The sequence below is a fragment of the Amblyomma mixtum genome, chromosome 5, assembly GCF_055824585.1.
Source record: "Amblyomma mixtum isolate Tamu chromosome 5, ASM5582458v1, whole genome shotgun sequence".
In the NCBI taxonomy this organism is placed as follows: Eukaryota; Metazoa; Arthropoda; class Arachnida; order Ixodida; family Ixodidae; genus Amblyomma; species Amblyomma mixtum.
The window spans coordinates 135,727,495-135,738,758 of NC_143016.1; the positions used below are offsets into that span (position 1 = coordinate 135,727,495).

The window sequence follows — 11,264 nt, forward strand, 5'->3', positions numbered from 1 at the left end:
TGCCTTGGAAATCAGCCAGAAATAAGAAAACCCGCAGAATCAGAAATTCACTGTGTTGCGCTATCAGTGGGCACTTGCCGCTTGTTAAATTGGAGTCTTTTGTACCTCCGGCCTTTCCCCCCGTCCCTTTGCTTCCCGCTGTCACAGAAAGCGCACGCAGTTATTCATTTTACCGGAACCTTGCTTGCCTGCGCAGCACTTGCGATTCTGTACTCTGCAGTTTTTTTTTAATGTTTTCTTTTCTGCTGAGTGTACTATAACAATAAAGCAACTGAGGCCGGGCTCCTGTCGCTGCCACGACGTCCGAATGTTCATTGAGCAGCAAAATAGAATTAGAAACAGGTGAAGCGCCGAGCAACGCTGACGCGAACGTGAGGAGTTGCTGATTTACTCCTAACGTGGTAAGCGCTGCAACAGATATGGCCCAGCTGCAGGAAGAGAAGAGAGTAGAATTGAAAACTTCCATTTCCTTTCGCGATATGCGTGCGCAATGGTACATTAATGTACTACGGAACGATTAAACACGAAGAAGCACTGAAAACAACAGGCAACGCAAACATTAAACCGCACAATTCAGAGAGATCGTCAAATACAGTCCCAGCCATTTCATTACGGAGCGCGCTTCGACAACGAAATTCTTGCCAGCTTACCAAGCGAAAATTAGGAAGCACTTTATAGACGTGTTAACACATTCAGTTGGTGGACTCGCGTATGAACCCAACAAAGCACCACGTGTTCTCTACGAAATGCGTGGGAAAATTTCAAACGCCCAAGCGTGCTTTGAAATATTTTGCCAGCACCTGTCCGTCGAACTTGAATAAACTTTCGCACCTAACTTTCGCGCTTGCTATGTTCCACACAGGCATGAACATGTCAAACGCGTCGCGAGAGATTCAATAATTCTCGAGACTTCTTTTTACTGCGCGCCGACTGGTAGATTCAGAATGGAAGGGGCGTGTCATCGCTTGAGCCAAAGACCAATCGAAGAAAAAGCAAAAAATGAGTACCACTGGCAAAGAACCGTTAGATCATTCCTACCACAAGGTCGCCAAAATCAAAGGCGACTTCGGGACAGCCAAAGCTGTCCGAATTTGTGAAGCGGATTCCGGACAGGCTGTAACTTTCAACGGGAATTTAATATGAAGACCTCGTATTGTCCTTCCTGTGGTTAGATGAAGACAGGGATCATGAGCATGGTAAATTCGTTTACAATGCAACCTGTCATGAGATTCCGCGCAGGAGCCGAACGTGCTACCAGAAGTTTGGGGTCCCAAATCTAATAATAAGAGAAACCAGGCGCGCAAGTGCCACCCCACTTTGAAAATTTAACTCGAAAAATGCAGTGCTTCAGCTGTAGGAGTGATAACACCAGGGATACTGCAGTCAGTACATTCACTATTATGCAGTACCATATAAACGGACTGTAGCGGCTGTTTCAGTTTTAGCCCAAAAAGAGCTAAAATGCTCCTCGTCAGAGACACCATGGCGACACTGCAGGCACAGAAAAAAAAATTACAATGATAATATGTCGCTTGACCCTTCAGAACGGGCTGTCGTAGTTCGAGGGCACTTCAGCAGCTGAGGCGTCTCCGCCATCTACCAGTTACGAGACAAAACTTCTTTCCCACTTCTCCTTACCACAGCCACCAGCTAATTAAAGCGTGATTTGGCACAGTGCTGATAGATGGCGCAGCTTCGTCAGTCGTGGTGAGTGGGGGTAACTCATTGTGAAATCCTGATTTTTTTTTTATTTTACTCCAGCATCGCCGAGATGGCACTCGTTTCATAGTACTTCAGGCCGAAACAGGTCCACAGGCTGCCTAAGGGCAGTATTGAACAATGGCCGCCCCTGAATGCAACTGAAGTGCGAGACTTTAGCATCAACAATTTCCTAGTTCCACCGGCAGAACTATAGCATCAATGAAGCTTGTTATTAAGCATGATTTGGAGGGGCTTAGCGCCAGAGAAATAAGGACATGAAAGGGACCCAGGACAGAGGGACGCTCGTCCTGTGTCCTGTCATATCCTTGTTTCTCTAGCGCTAAGCACTCCTCCAAATCATGCATTACAAACTAGCCCAAAACCTCCACTTTCGCCAAGCATGTTATTAAGAAAGTGCCTGCAGCGAAATATATGATACAATAAACAAGTGGCAATTCCACTTTGAAGTTTCAACAGAATTTCGTGCATGTGATACCTCATTTGTGCGGAGTAAATACCTCAAAACGGGATATAATCAACGTCCAATCAACCCTACTGACCATTTCATGCTGAGAATGCCAATCAATTTCATACGGCGCCCAATACGTCTGTACAGATGCGGCAAACTGTTGCTCCTCCTTTTTCCAAACTGCTCGCTGTGCATGGATCACTGGAAACGCGCTCTCCGTTTCTGTTGGCGTGTGTTGTTCAGTTTCCGTTTTCGCAGCATGGTCGCATAGTTAAAACCGTTCGGCACTGCGCTGATGACCAGGGGTGACAAAAATACGAACAGCGCGCCCCCTACGGCATCAAAGACGCGCTGGTCTTACAGGTTCAAACGGCAGAAAACGAAAGCGTAAGTAATTTCCGTTGACCCGAAGGCGGCCATCATCTAAGCCTTCGGTCTGGCGCACGCATCCTTCATAAGGCATTCTTGTCAAGCGAAGAAGTGCTGTAGCTCACGTGCTCGTGAGCTGTACGGCGAAGCCAGCCGAAGCAGGTGCAAGAGACGACATCATCGCTGTGCTTCTCCTTTAAATGCGGCCGGTATTGGCTTCAGCGCGCCAAGAAAACAATCCGAAATATCCTGAATAGGTCCCTCTCTCTCTATTACGACATTATTCCTGCCAGATCGATCGATCGATCGATCAATCAATCAATCAATCAATCAATCAATCAATCAATCAATCAATCAATCAATCAATCAATCAATCAATCAATCAATCAATCAATCAATCAATGTTTATTTCACCAACAATGTACAGTGGTGAAAAGGGGCGGCGGAGAAAAAGGTGCTTCTTCGCAGCGTTACAAGAGCACCGTATATCCCTTGCGCATCGGCAGGATATATGTTACATGTAGTATATACGGGATAACAAAAGGAAACATTGCAAGAATAAATGAAGAAAGGTGACATCGATGCACAGGGTTTGGAAAAAGGCAGATGCCACTCCGACTTGCCATTCACACCTGTACAGTCGTCCACACGCTTAATACGTATGACGGAAAGCGTGGCCGGGAGCAGCTTGGATTGACGCCAGCGCCTCGAAGTGTTGCGCGCTGAGGCCCAGATAATATCTCGGTATGTTTGCGGTGACTGACGATAGCTGGAGCGCAGCTCGAATTGACTACTCACCTTGTTCTTTCGCTTGTATCTAGCCGGCGGGGTCAGTGCGTTCACTTGACTGTTTAGCGACATTGCTCTGCTGGCCGCGGCTCACGCGGTGCAGAAAACATGTTGCGGTTTGCTTATCTCCAAAAAGCGTTTAAGTGGCGTGGCTTCAGACCACTCGAGCGCTTTTCAAGGTCGGCCTCAAAGCCGGTGATCGAAAGCGATGAAGATTCGGAAAAGCAGGGCAATCGTGGTTATGTGGAATTTGTATAGATTGGACAATAAATTTTCATATCCGGTGGCATCGCGGCGCAGGTTCTTCATTTCTCATATCCTATAGGACAGCGTGCGTCGCTGTGCTCTCGCAGGTTAGTGTCTCACTTCCTGTCTCGCCCACGCTGCACTGGAGATCCAGTGCAGGTGCGTAACAGCTCCTAGTGTCCTGAGCAAGAAAGACGCGTCGATGCAGTTCAAACTAAGATTTTAATGTCTGGCCATTAGCGAGAAGCGCAATGTATAGCATCCCTTGGGATTAAAAACTGGCTCCTTAGAGAAACTTCGTCTGGTTTAGGACTGATTTGTTCCTATTTTATGCTTGCGCTCAAACTCGGCTAGTTTAGGTTTTGTTGGCGCTTCTCGCTAATAACCAGACATTAAAATATTAGTTTGAATTGCATCGATGCGTCTTTCTTGCTCATGACACGAGCAGCTCTTACGCACCTGCACTGGATCTCCAGTGCAGCGTGGGCGAAACAGGAAGCGAGACACTAACCTGCGAGAGCACAGCGACGCACGCTGTCCTAGAATATGAGGAATGAAGAACCTGCGCCGCGATGCCCCCGGATATGAAAATTGATTGTCCAATCTGTACAAATTCCACATACCCACGATTGCTCTGCTTTTCCGAATCTTCATTTATTTCGATAACCAGCTTTGAGGCCGACCTTGAAAAGCGCTCGAGTGGTCTGAAGCCACTCCACTTTAAAGCTTTTTGGAGATAAGCAAACCGCAACGTGTTTTCGGCACCGCGTGAGCCGCGGCCAGCAGATCAAAGTCGCTAAACAGTCAAGTGAGCGCACTCACCCCGCCGGCTAGATACAAGCCATGAAGCGAAAGAACAAGGTGAGTAGTCAAATCGAGCTGCGCTCCAGCTATCGTCAGCCACCGCAAACATACCGAGATATTATCTGGGAAACAGCGCGCAACACTTCGCGGCGCTAGCGTCAGTCCAAGCCGCTCCCGGCCACGCTTTCCATCATTCGTGTTAAGCGTGTGGACGACTGTACAAAACATAGGCAGACAAGAGTAAAATATCAAATAGCCAAAGGAAAAAATGCAAACAACGAGAGGAGGTAGCTTCATGTAGCAAAAAAAAAAGAATACATTTATGAAACAAATATAAGATGGCATTGATGAACTGAATAATTTGCGCACTTCTGTTTCGTAGGACGGGCCGTAGAATGATCACGTAAACAGTTCCCCCAGGCGTCGATCCTTTAGGAGCAGTACATAGATACCGTGTTGATTGCAGGAGTTAACTAACTGAGGTAGGCTGCAACTTGCTCTTTGCCGACCGTACTCTGTGCGTGAAAACGGTAATTGCCATGGGGGCTGGTATCGATATGGGTACGCGCTTTGAGTCCTGTTAAGGTTTACAGTATGTAAAAAAGATGCTAGTTTTCCATGTATAGCTTTTTTGTAACACGTTAATAATTTGTGGTTATACAGATCTGCAACTTTGAGTATTTTAAATGTCTTAAAATATTATTCTGTATGATCTTGGAAATGTAAGTTATGTATTGCTCACAGGGCTGTCTTTTGTAAAACGGTCTAATCATTCAGGTTTTTTGTCGAAGTATTTCCCCACACTAACGCGCAGTAATTAAGGTGAGAATAGAAAAGATGCTGCTTTCAGTTCAAAATTACTTTCAAGCTGTTGGATTGTCTCTCAGTGAAAAAATCTGGCTACGTCCTGTTTCCAGGCGTAGGAAGACGCTATGCGTGGTTGAAGATAGACCTCGGTAACACTTGCGTTCGTCCATACACTCACATGTGCTTTTTAGGCGTTATTATTGACTACCACCGGCAGTGGCGACGGGCTGTGGACTCGACTGCGGCATCATTATCTTCGCGTCTCAATGCGCTCCGCAGAATCGCAAGTGAGCAATGGGGAAGTCACCCTTCTTCAACGATCATGCTTCAGGAAGGACGAGTAGCATAAAGTATCAGCTCCCTAAAATTTCCCCATCGGTATCACAACTTGAACGTCTTGAAGTTTTGCACAGAATGGGCCTCAGGACAGCTCTTGCGGTTCCACAGACTGCTCCCAACAATGCAGTTCTTTATGAGTCTCTGTCGAAACCTCTTTGCCTTGTCGATTCACAAAGGTTATTAGTGCATGGCCGCTTCAAAGAGACTAGTAGCCGAGTGAACCCTTCTACAGCTCCTTCGAAAGAGATCTGAGTCTCGAGTGTACATGGCACTTAATACCCTTGGTTCGCTGGGCCTTTACGTTCGAGTTCGGTGCAAGCGGTTGGAACCCCATTGGTCATTTGCGAGCCTCGACTGTTCGTTGGTAATTCCTCATCTTAGCGCTAAGCGGAGTTCTCCTTTGGCGGCAACACGATCGCTCGTATTGGAACACATTCGTAATCTTCAAATTTTTGCTGATGGCACTGTAGACAAGGCCAGAGGAGCTAGTACTGCTGCTTTTCACATTCCCACTTTGAAGTGTACCTGGTCTGTTCGCTTTACTGAAGTCGTGTCCTCCACAACAGCCGAAAGCGTTGCTATTCAGGCGGCTATCAAGAAGCTCGGGTCTTGTACGGCTCAACCTGTTGTTATACATTCGGATTCAATATCTTCCCTTTAAAGATTACAGCATGGGTTCTCTACTGATGCTTTGTGTCTTAGCTCTGTATGCTTGTTGCATAATCTGAGCAGCAGAAGCTTCTGCATCCGCTTCCAATGGATGCCCTTGCAATAGGTGTCATAGGCAACGAGATGGTGGACAACTTCGCCCATAGAGCGCTGTCTGGGAACCCTTCGAGAAAAGTTCCTCAAGGTGACAAGAGAATCTTCACAGGGACAGTGTCGAGCCACTTCACTTCTTTGTGGGGCTCACCCAGCAAGCCATGTGTGACCAAGGGTCTCCAAAGATCCCAAGCAACTTTACTGTACCGTACACGCAAGGGCACTGCTCGTACTCCTGCGTGGATGTATAAGACGGGCCTGGCGTCGTCTCCATCATGTTCAACGTGTAGTGTGTGCGGTGATATAGGACATTACTTATTGTGCTGCACTCTTTACAACCAGGAAAGGTGCGTGTTATTCGATTCTCTCAAGAAGACTGCACTCCCTCACAGCTCCCTTCAGGACATCGTTCTCCCGCGCGGGAACCAATTCTGTAGAAAGGAGGCTTGACGTCTTCTTTTAAAACACTTACTGGACACAGACCTATTCTCCACATGGTGACAACAGGAATGGCTATTATTTGTGTTTATGACTTCGGTGCCGGATTATGTGATTTAGTTACTGCAGGGGTCGCTACAGTGGAGCAATTGCGAGCAGAAACCGCAAGGCTAACCCCACCTGTAGCTCACACCATCTAAACCCAATTCAACTATGCCCACCTTTGTCATCCTCCACTCCGCCCTCATTCCTCAGGCCTGCCAAATCGAGCTGATCTGGGCTCCTGTGTGCTCGATCCATTCAATGCACGAGGCAGCTCACAACTACGCCCGAGGCTTAGTCAACAGGATAGTGGGTGACTCCGACCCTAGGTAAGCGCGAGAGCGTAGGACTACTTACCACGAGCTCACCCTCAGGGAGGAAATGCTCACATACCCACTCCGTAGAAAAAGCTCTGTAGTAATGAGCATCCTCTGGCGCCCACTCCAGACCTCAACCGTATATACACCCCCCCCCCCCCTCTCTCTAATCCACCCCGGAGAGCACAGCTCCGTCTGTCAGCTCTGCCAGCACCCCCAAGCCACAGTTTTCGGTTTGCAGTGTACCTACGAAGAATGAGAGGCAGCGCTACGCAAGTCTATCCTGGAGCGGCAGCTTAAGGTCTTGGGGCGCGCTTAAGACGTTGTCCGGTACCAATGGCTAAACCACTCCGGCGAGGCCGTGCCGACCCATGAGGGCCTTCGAAACCGTTCACTGACTAAAGTTGTTCCTCCTCCTTTTCGGTTCCTGGAATGAGGGTGAAGACCAGTATGATAGATCGACAAATTTGGGTGTGAATACGTCAATAGAGAAGTCGCCGTAGCATGGCGACAGTTACAAACGGGAACATTCCCGTGCCTAAACATGCTACACTGCAAACCGAAAAACAGCCGGATAGGAGTAAATGGCTCATCGCGTAGCGCACTCCCGAAAAGGTATTTTATATACTCCTCAGAATAGGAGCATATCGTTTACTCCTCTGCTTGAAGGGGTACTTTCGGAGTGCTAGAAGGAGTAAAGTGTTACCGCTCTGCAGACGGGAGTTTATTTAGGAGCAAATTTGTGATCACAAAGGAGTTAGCATGGCAATTAATAGAAGTATTATATACTCCTTTGCAGCTACCTTTATAGTACATTTCAGGAGTACGTGCCTGTTCCTTTAAGTAGTTTTGACAGGAAATTTTTGGAGAAATTTTCCTTACTATAGGGTTACATTTATGATTCCCAGACGAGTATATTACTTCACTTGATGCGGAAGCCGATTTGAAATAAAGTATTCGTATGGAAGGCTCATTTTAGAGCTTGATATTCCAGGATAAATGCGTCGATGAACTTACAGTGATTTGTTTCAAACAATATTTTATTGGGTACAAAACATTTGAGACATGTGTTCGGCAGCTTGTTTTCGACGGTTACAGAGAACCAACGTCTTGGCCCCTGTAGAAAAGAAGAGTGCCTTAACCCGCGCTGTCTTTGGGTACAGAATTGAAATACCCAAAGGAATGAAAATAGAGATGCCACACTTGAAAGCAAGGAGGGAACCTTGAAATGCTTCGCTGTCAACATACAGGCTCCTTCTGAAAGAAAGATTAGAAAAAAAAAGTGCATCAGAGGAATTGCACCTCTAAGCTTGAAGTATGACGTGCTTCAAGTGTAGAAGTGCAATGTCCCAAAGCCGTTCAGAGTGCACTTTTCAATAATGTAGGTATTATTGAAGTTTAAACGTTTTTGATGACAAAAGATTAGCTAGTAGAACATAGTAGGCAATCAACTAGCTAATACATACCTGTACCCTGTCGGATGACAGCCGCTAAACGCGGTTTTCAGGGAATCAAAAATTTCAGAGAGCAGCTTTCGTAAACGTAAGGCAATACGGCGAATGGGAAGCAGCATCGATAGGGAACATTTTTCCCGCAAAGCATAAAACTCAAAAAATAAAATGATCTCACTGAGGCACTTGCGCATTTGCGCTGCCTTTGGCTGCGTTCCTGCACCGAAAGAGGCCTTGAGGTATAATATTCTTTACTTGTCAGAGGTTCCTCATGCTTTTCAGGCACCATATCAGAACCAATTATTGAAATCAGAACATGCAAACAAAAGACAGCGCTTTGCATACACGCAGCGGAAGCCTACATGCAATTTCCTTGATGGGAGAGCCCGCAGCTACGCATTTTCAGGACGTCGTCATTCTGTGTATAGGTCAAAGGCAGGGCAAGGGTGACTGACATATCAGGCATTGTTAGGAATAGAAAGCTACCACCAGACCCACCCTCCCGCCGCCACCTGTCTTCTGTTAAGCTTTGCCCTCACATTCGTGGCCAGGGTTCAAAAGAAAACATTCTAGACAGGTCTATCTGGCTGGGAAAGGAATATACTTTCAGGAAAGAACGCTAACCAAAAAAAAAAAACACGTTTCGGAATCTTCTTGGTTCTTTCAGCAGGTGTGACTGCGAGTGAGTCACAGCTTGCCTTTTTTAAGCCTGCGGTTAGTCATCTGCCGGGTCACTAGTCGTAGACAGTTGATGCAAGGATAGTTCCCTGGAAGTCATTCTTGTCAACCCGCGCTTCCTTCCTTGTTCATTTGTTTGGCATCCGCTTTGTGCTGCTTCAGTTTTTCTGGGAAATGCTTGCCTTCGCCAATGTACTACGTCCAGCACGAGCAGGGGATCTTGTACACTGGCGTATGCTTTATTATTTTTCTTTCGCTGCCTTCCCGGGATCAGCAGTCTGAACCGGAACGCTTGCCTCCACGAGTTTCACAAAATGGAATGTGTTCGGAAACTGCACGCGAAGTGGAAACTTCTTTTAACATTTTTCAAGTGCGAAGAGCTTACAAGATAACACATTTTGGAACTAGACGCCTAACCATCCAGAAAGGCAGCGTTCAGTATGGTTTCCACCTCATGTCCGCTGCCGAAAATCGCTGCAACGTTAAGATGCCACCAACTCGGAAAATGTAACAGTTTAGCTAATCTTCTTGAGCGCTAAGGCGTCGCCATGTCCTGTGCTATGACTGAAAAGAATAAAATCGCTTGCATTGTTTGCATAACAAGGCCCTCTTAAAACACAGGAAAGGAAGGAACCGATTAGGGCAGGGTTCTCAGCACTGTTCGTAATAACGTGACAAAAATTCACAGACCCCAAGGCTGTGCATTTTTACTTGTCATTGCCTGTACAGCTTTTCCATATTCATGGGGCGTGAACACATGAAGAAAATTTGGTCCCTAGAAGAAATGACCATACTTCCAGCTGTACATGTTAGCGTAACAGCCACGACTGCAGTGCCACACTCTTTTTTCAGCCGCATGCAACAACAAATTTCTCAGATACTTACTTCATGCCTGCTGTGTGAGTTGGCTCCACCGGACCACAATGAAGCCTTTGCTGTTTTGCTGTTCTCGTTAAGCCTTTCATCTCGGCGCATCCGTGGTTCACAGCAATACGCACACTGAAAAGGGAGCGGCGTTAAGTGCATGCGCATCTATGGCATCAAAGGAGAGTTTAATACTGCTTACCAGTACACACGACGAAGATAATCCGGTCTTTAGTATTCTTGCAATACAGCGAAAGAACGAGGGGCCGACGATGTCGAGAAAACTGGTGCGTCACACACACACACCGCCATGTCGGCGCGGCGAAACGGCAGCAGCCAACACTTGTATGCGGCGTAGACAATGAATGACTAGCCGCTGCTTCTGCACATATTGCTGGCTTGAGTGAGACGTTCATTGCAGCACGTTGCTGCTAAGGTCGATGATGTCCAGTCTTACGTCACGACAAGAGCGCGCAAAGGAGCGGGTGGCAAGCTGGCGGCTGCGGGGAGGTCGACGCGTCACACACCGCCATGTTGACTCGACTGAGCTCGGCTGGCTAAGCCTCTCGCAGACTGCCGTCGCAGGCGATGCAACACCAAGCGTTCTCCGAATACACTGGAGGCTTCACAAGCACTGTCTGTGGCGCACATTGGTGCGCGAGGCTGCGGCGATCCGGTGTCTCGTAACATGACAAACGTGCGTGAAGCAGCAAAAGCAGAGGCGAGAAGGGACCAGGCAGCGACGACACAGCCGGCTCGTCACCTGCAAGTGCAGCGAACAGGCAGCTGCCACTAGGCGGCGGGCAGACACTAAGGAGTGCATAAAGGGCCTGAAGGAGTATTGAAGCCGACATGCTCCTGCTTGGAAAAGTAGTAAAATCATGTAAATGCTTTATTTTACTCCTCGACTTCGCGACGGCAGTAAAAAAGGAGGATTTCCTCTTTTTTACTACTTACCGCCGGTGGCGCAATCTTCAAAAAGGAGCTTAAAAGCGGGCAGTAGCCATTTATACTCCTATTTGGGCTTATTTGTGTTTACAGTGTAAGTAAAATCTACCCCACACAGAACAAGAGCGAGTGCCCGTGGTGTGGAGACAAACCAACCCTATACCATACCACATGGGCTTGCTAGAAAATAGACAAGCTACCCATAATTGAAAACCCGAGTGCGGAACAGTGGGAGAGGAT

General features: G+C 47.3%; 1 long non-coding RNA gene across 1 annotated transcript; it reads right to left on the reverse strand.

Annotated features, from left to right (window-relative positions):
• Positions 1 to 8,105: 8,105 nt before the first annotated feature.
• LOC149343857 (uncharacterized) lies at positions 8,106 to 10,751 on the reverse strand. The gene is made up of 3 exons (XR_016282732.1): positions 10,279 to 10,751; positions 10,098 to 10,211; positions 8,106 to 8,340 (listed from the first exon to the last, which is right to left on the reverse strand). It is a non-coding gene; the product is annotated as an uncharacterized LOC149343857 (long non-coding RNA).
• Between the last annotated feature and the right edge of the window lie 513 nt (positions 10,752 to 11,264).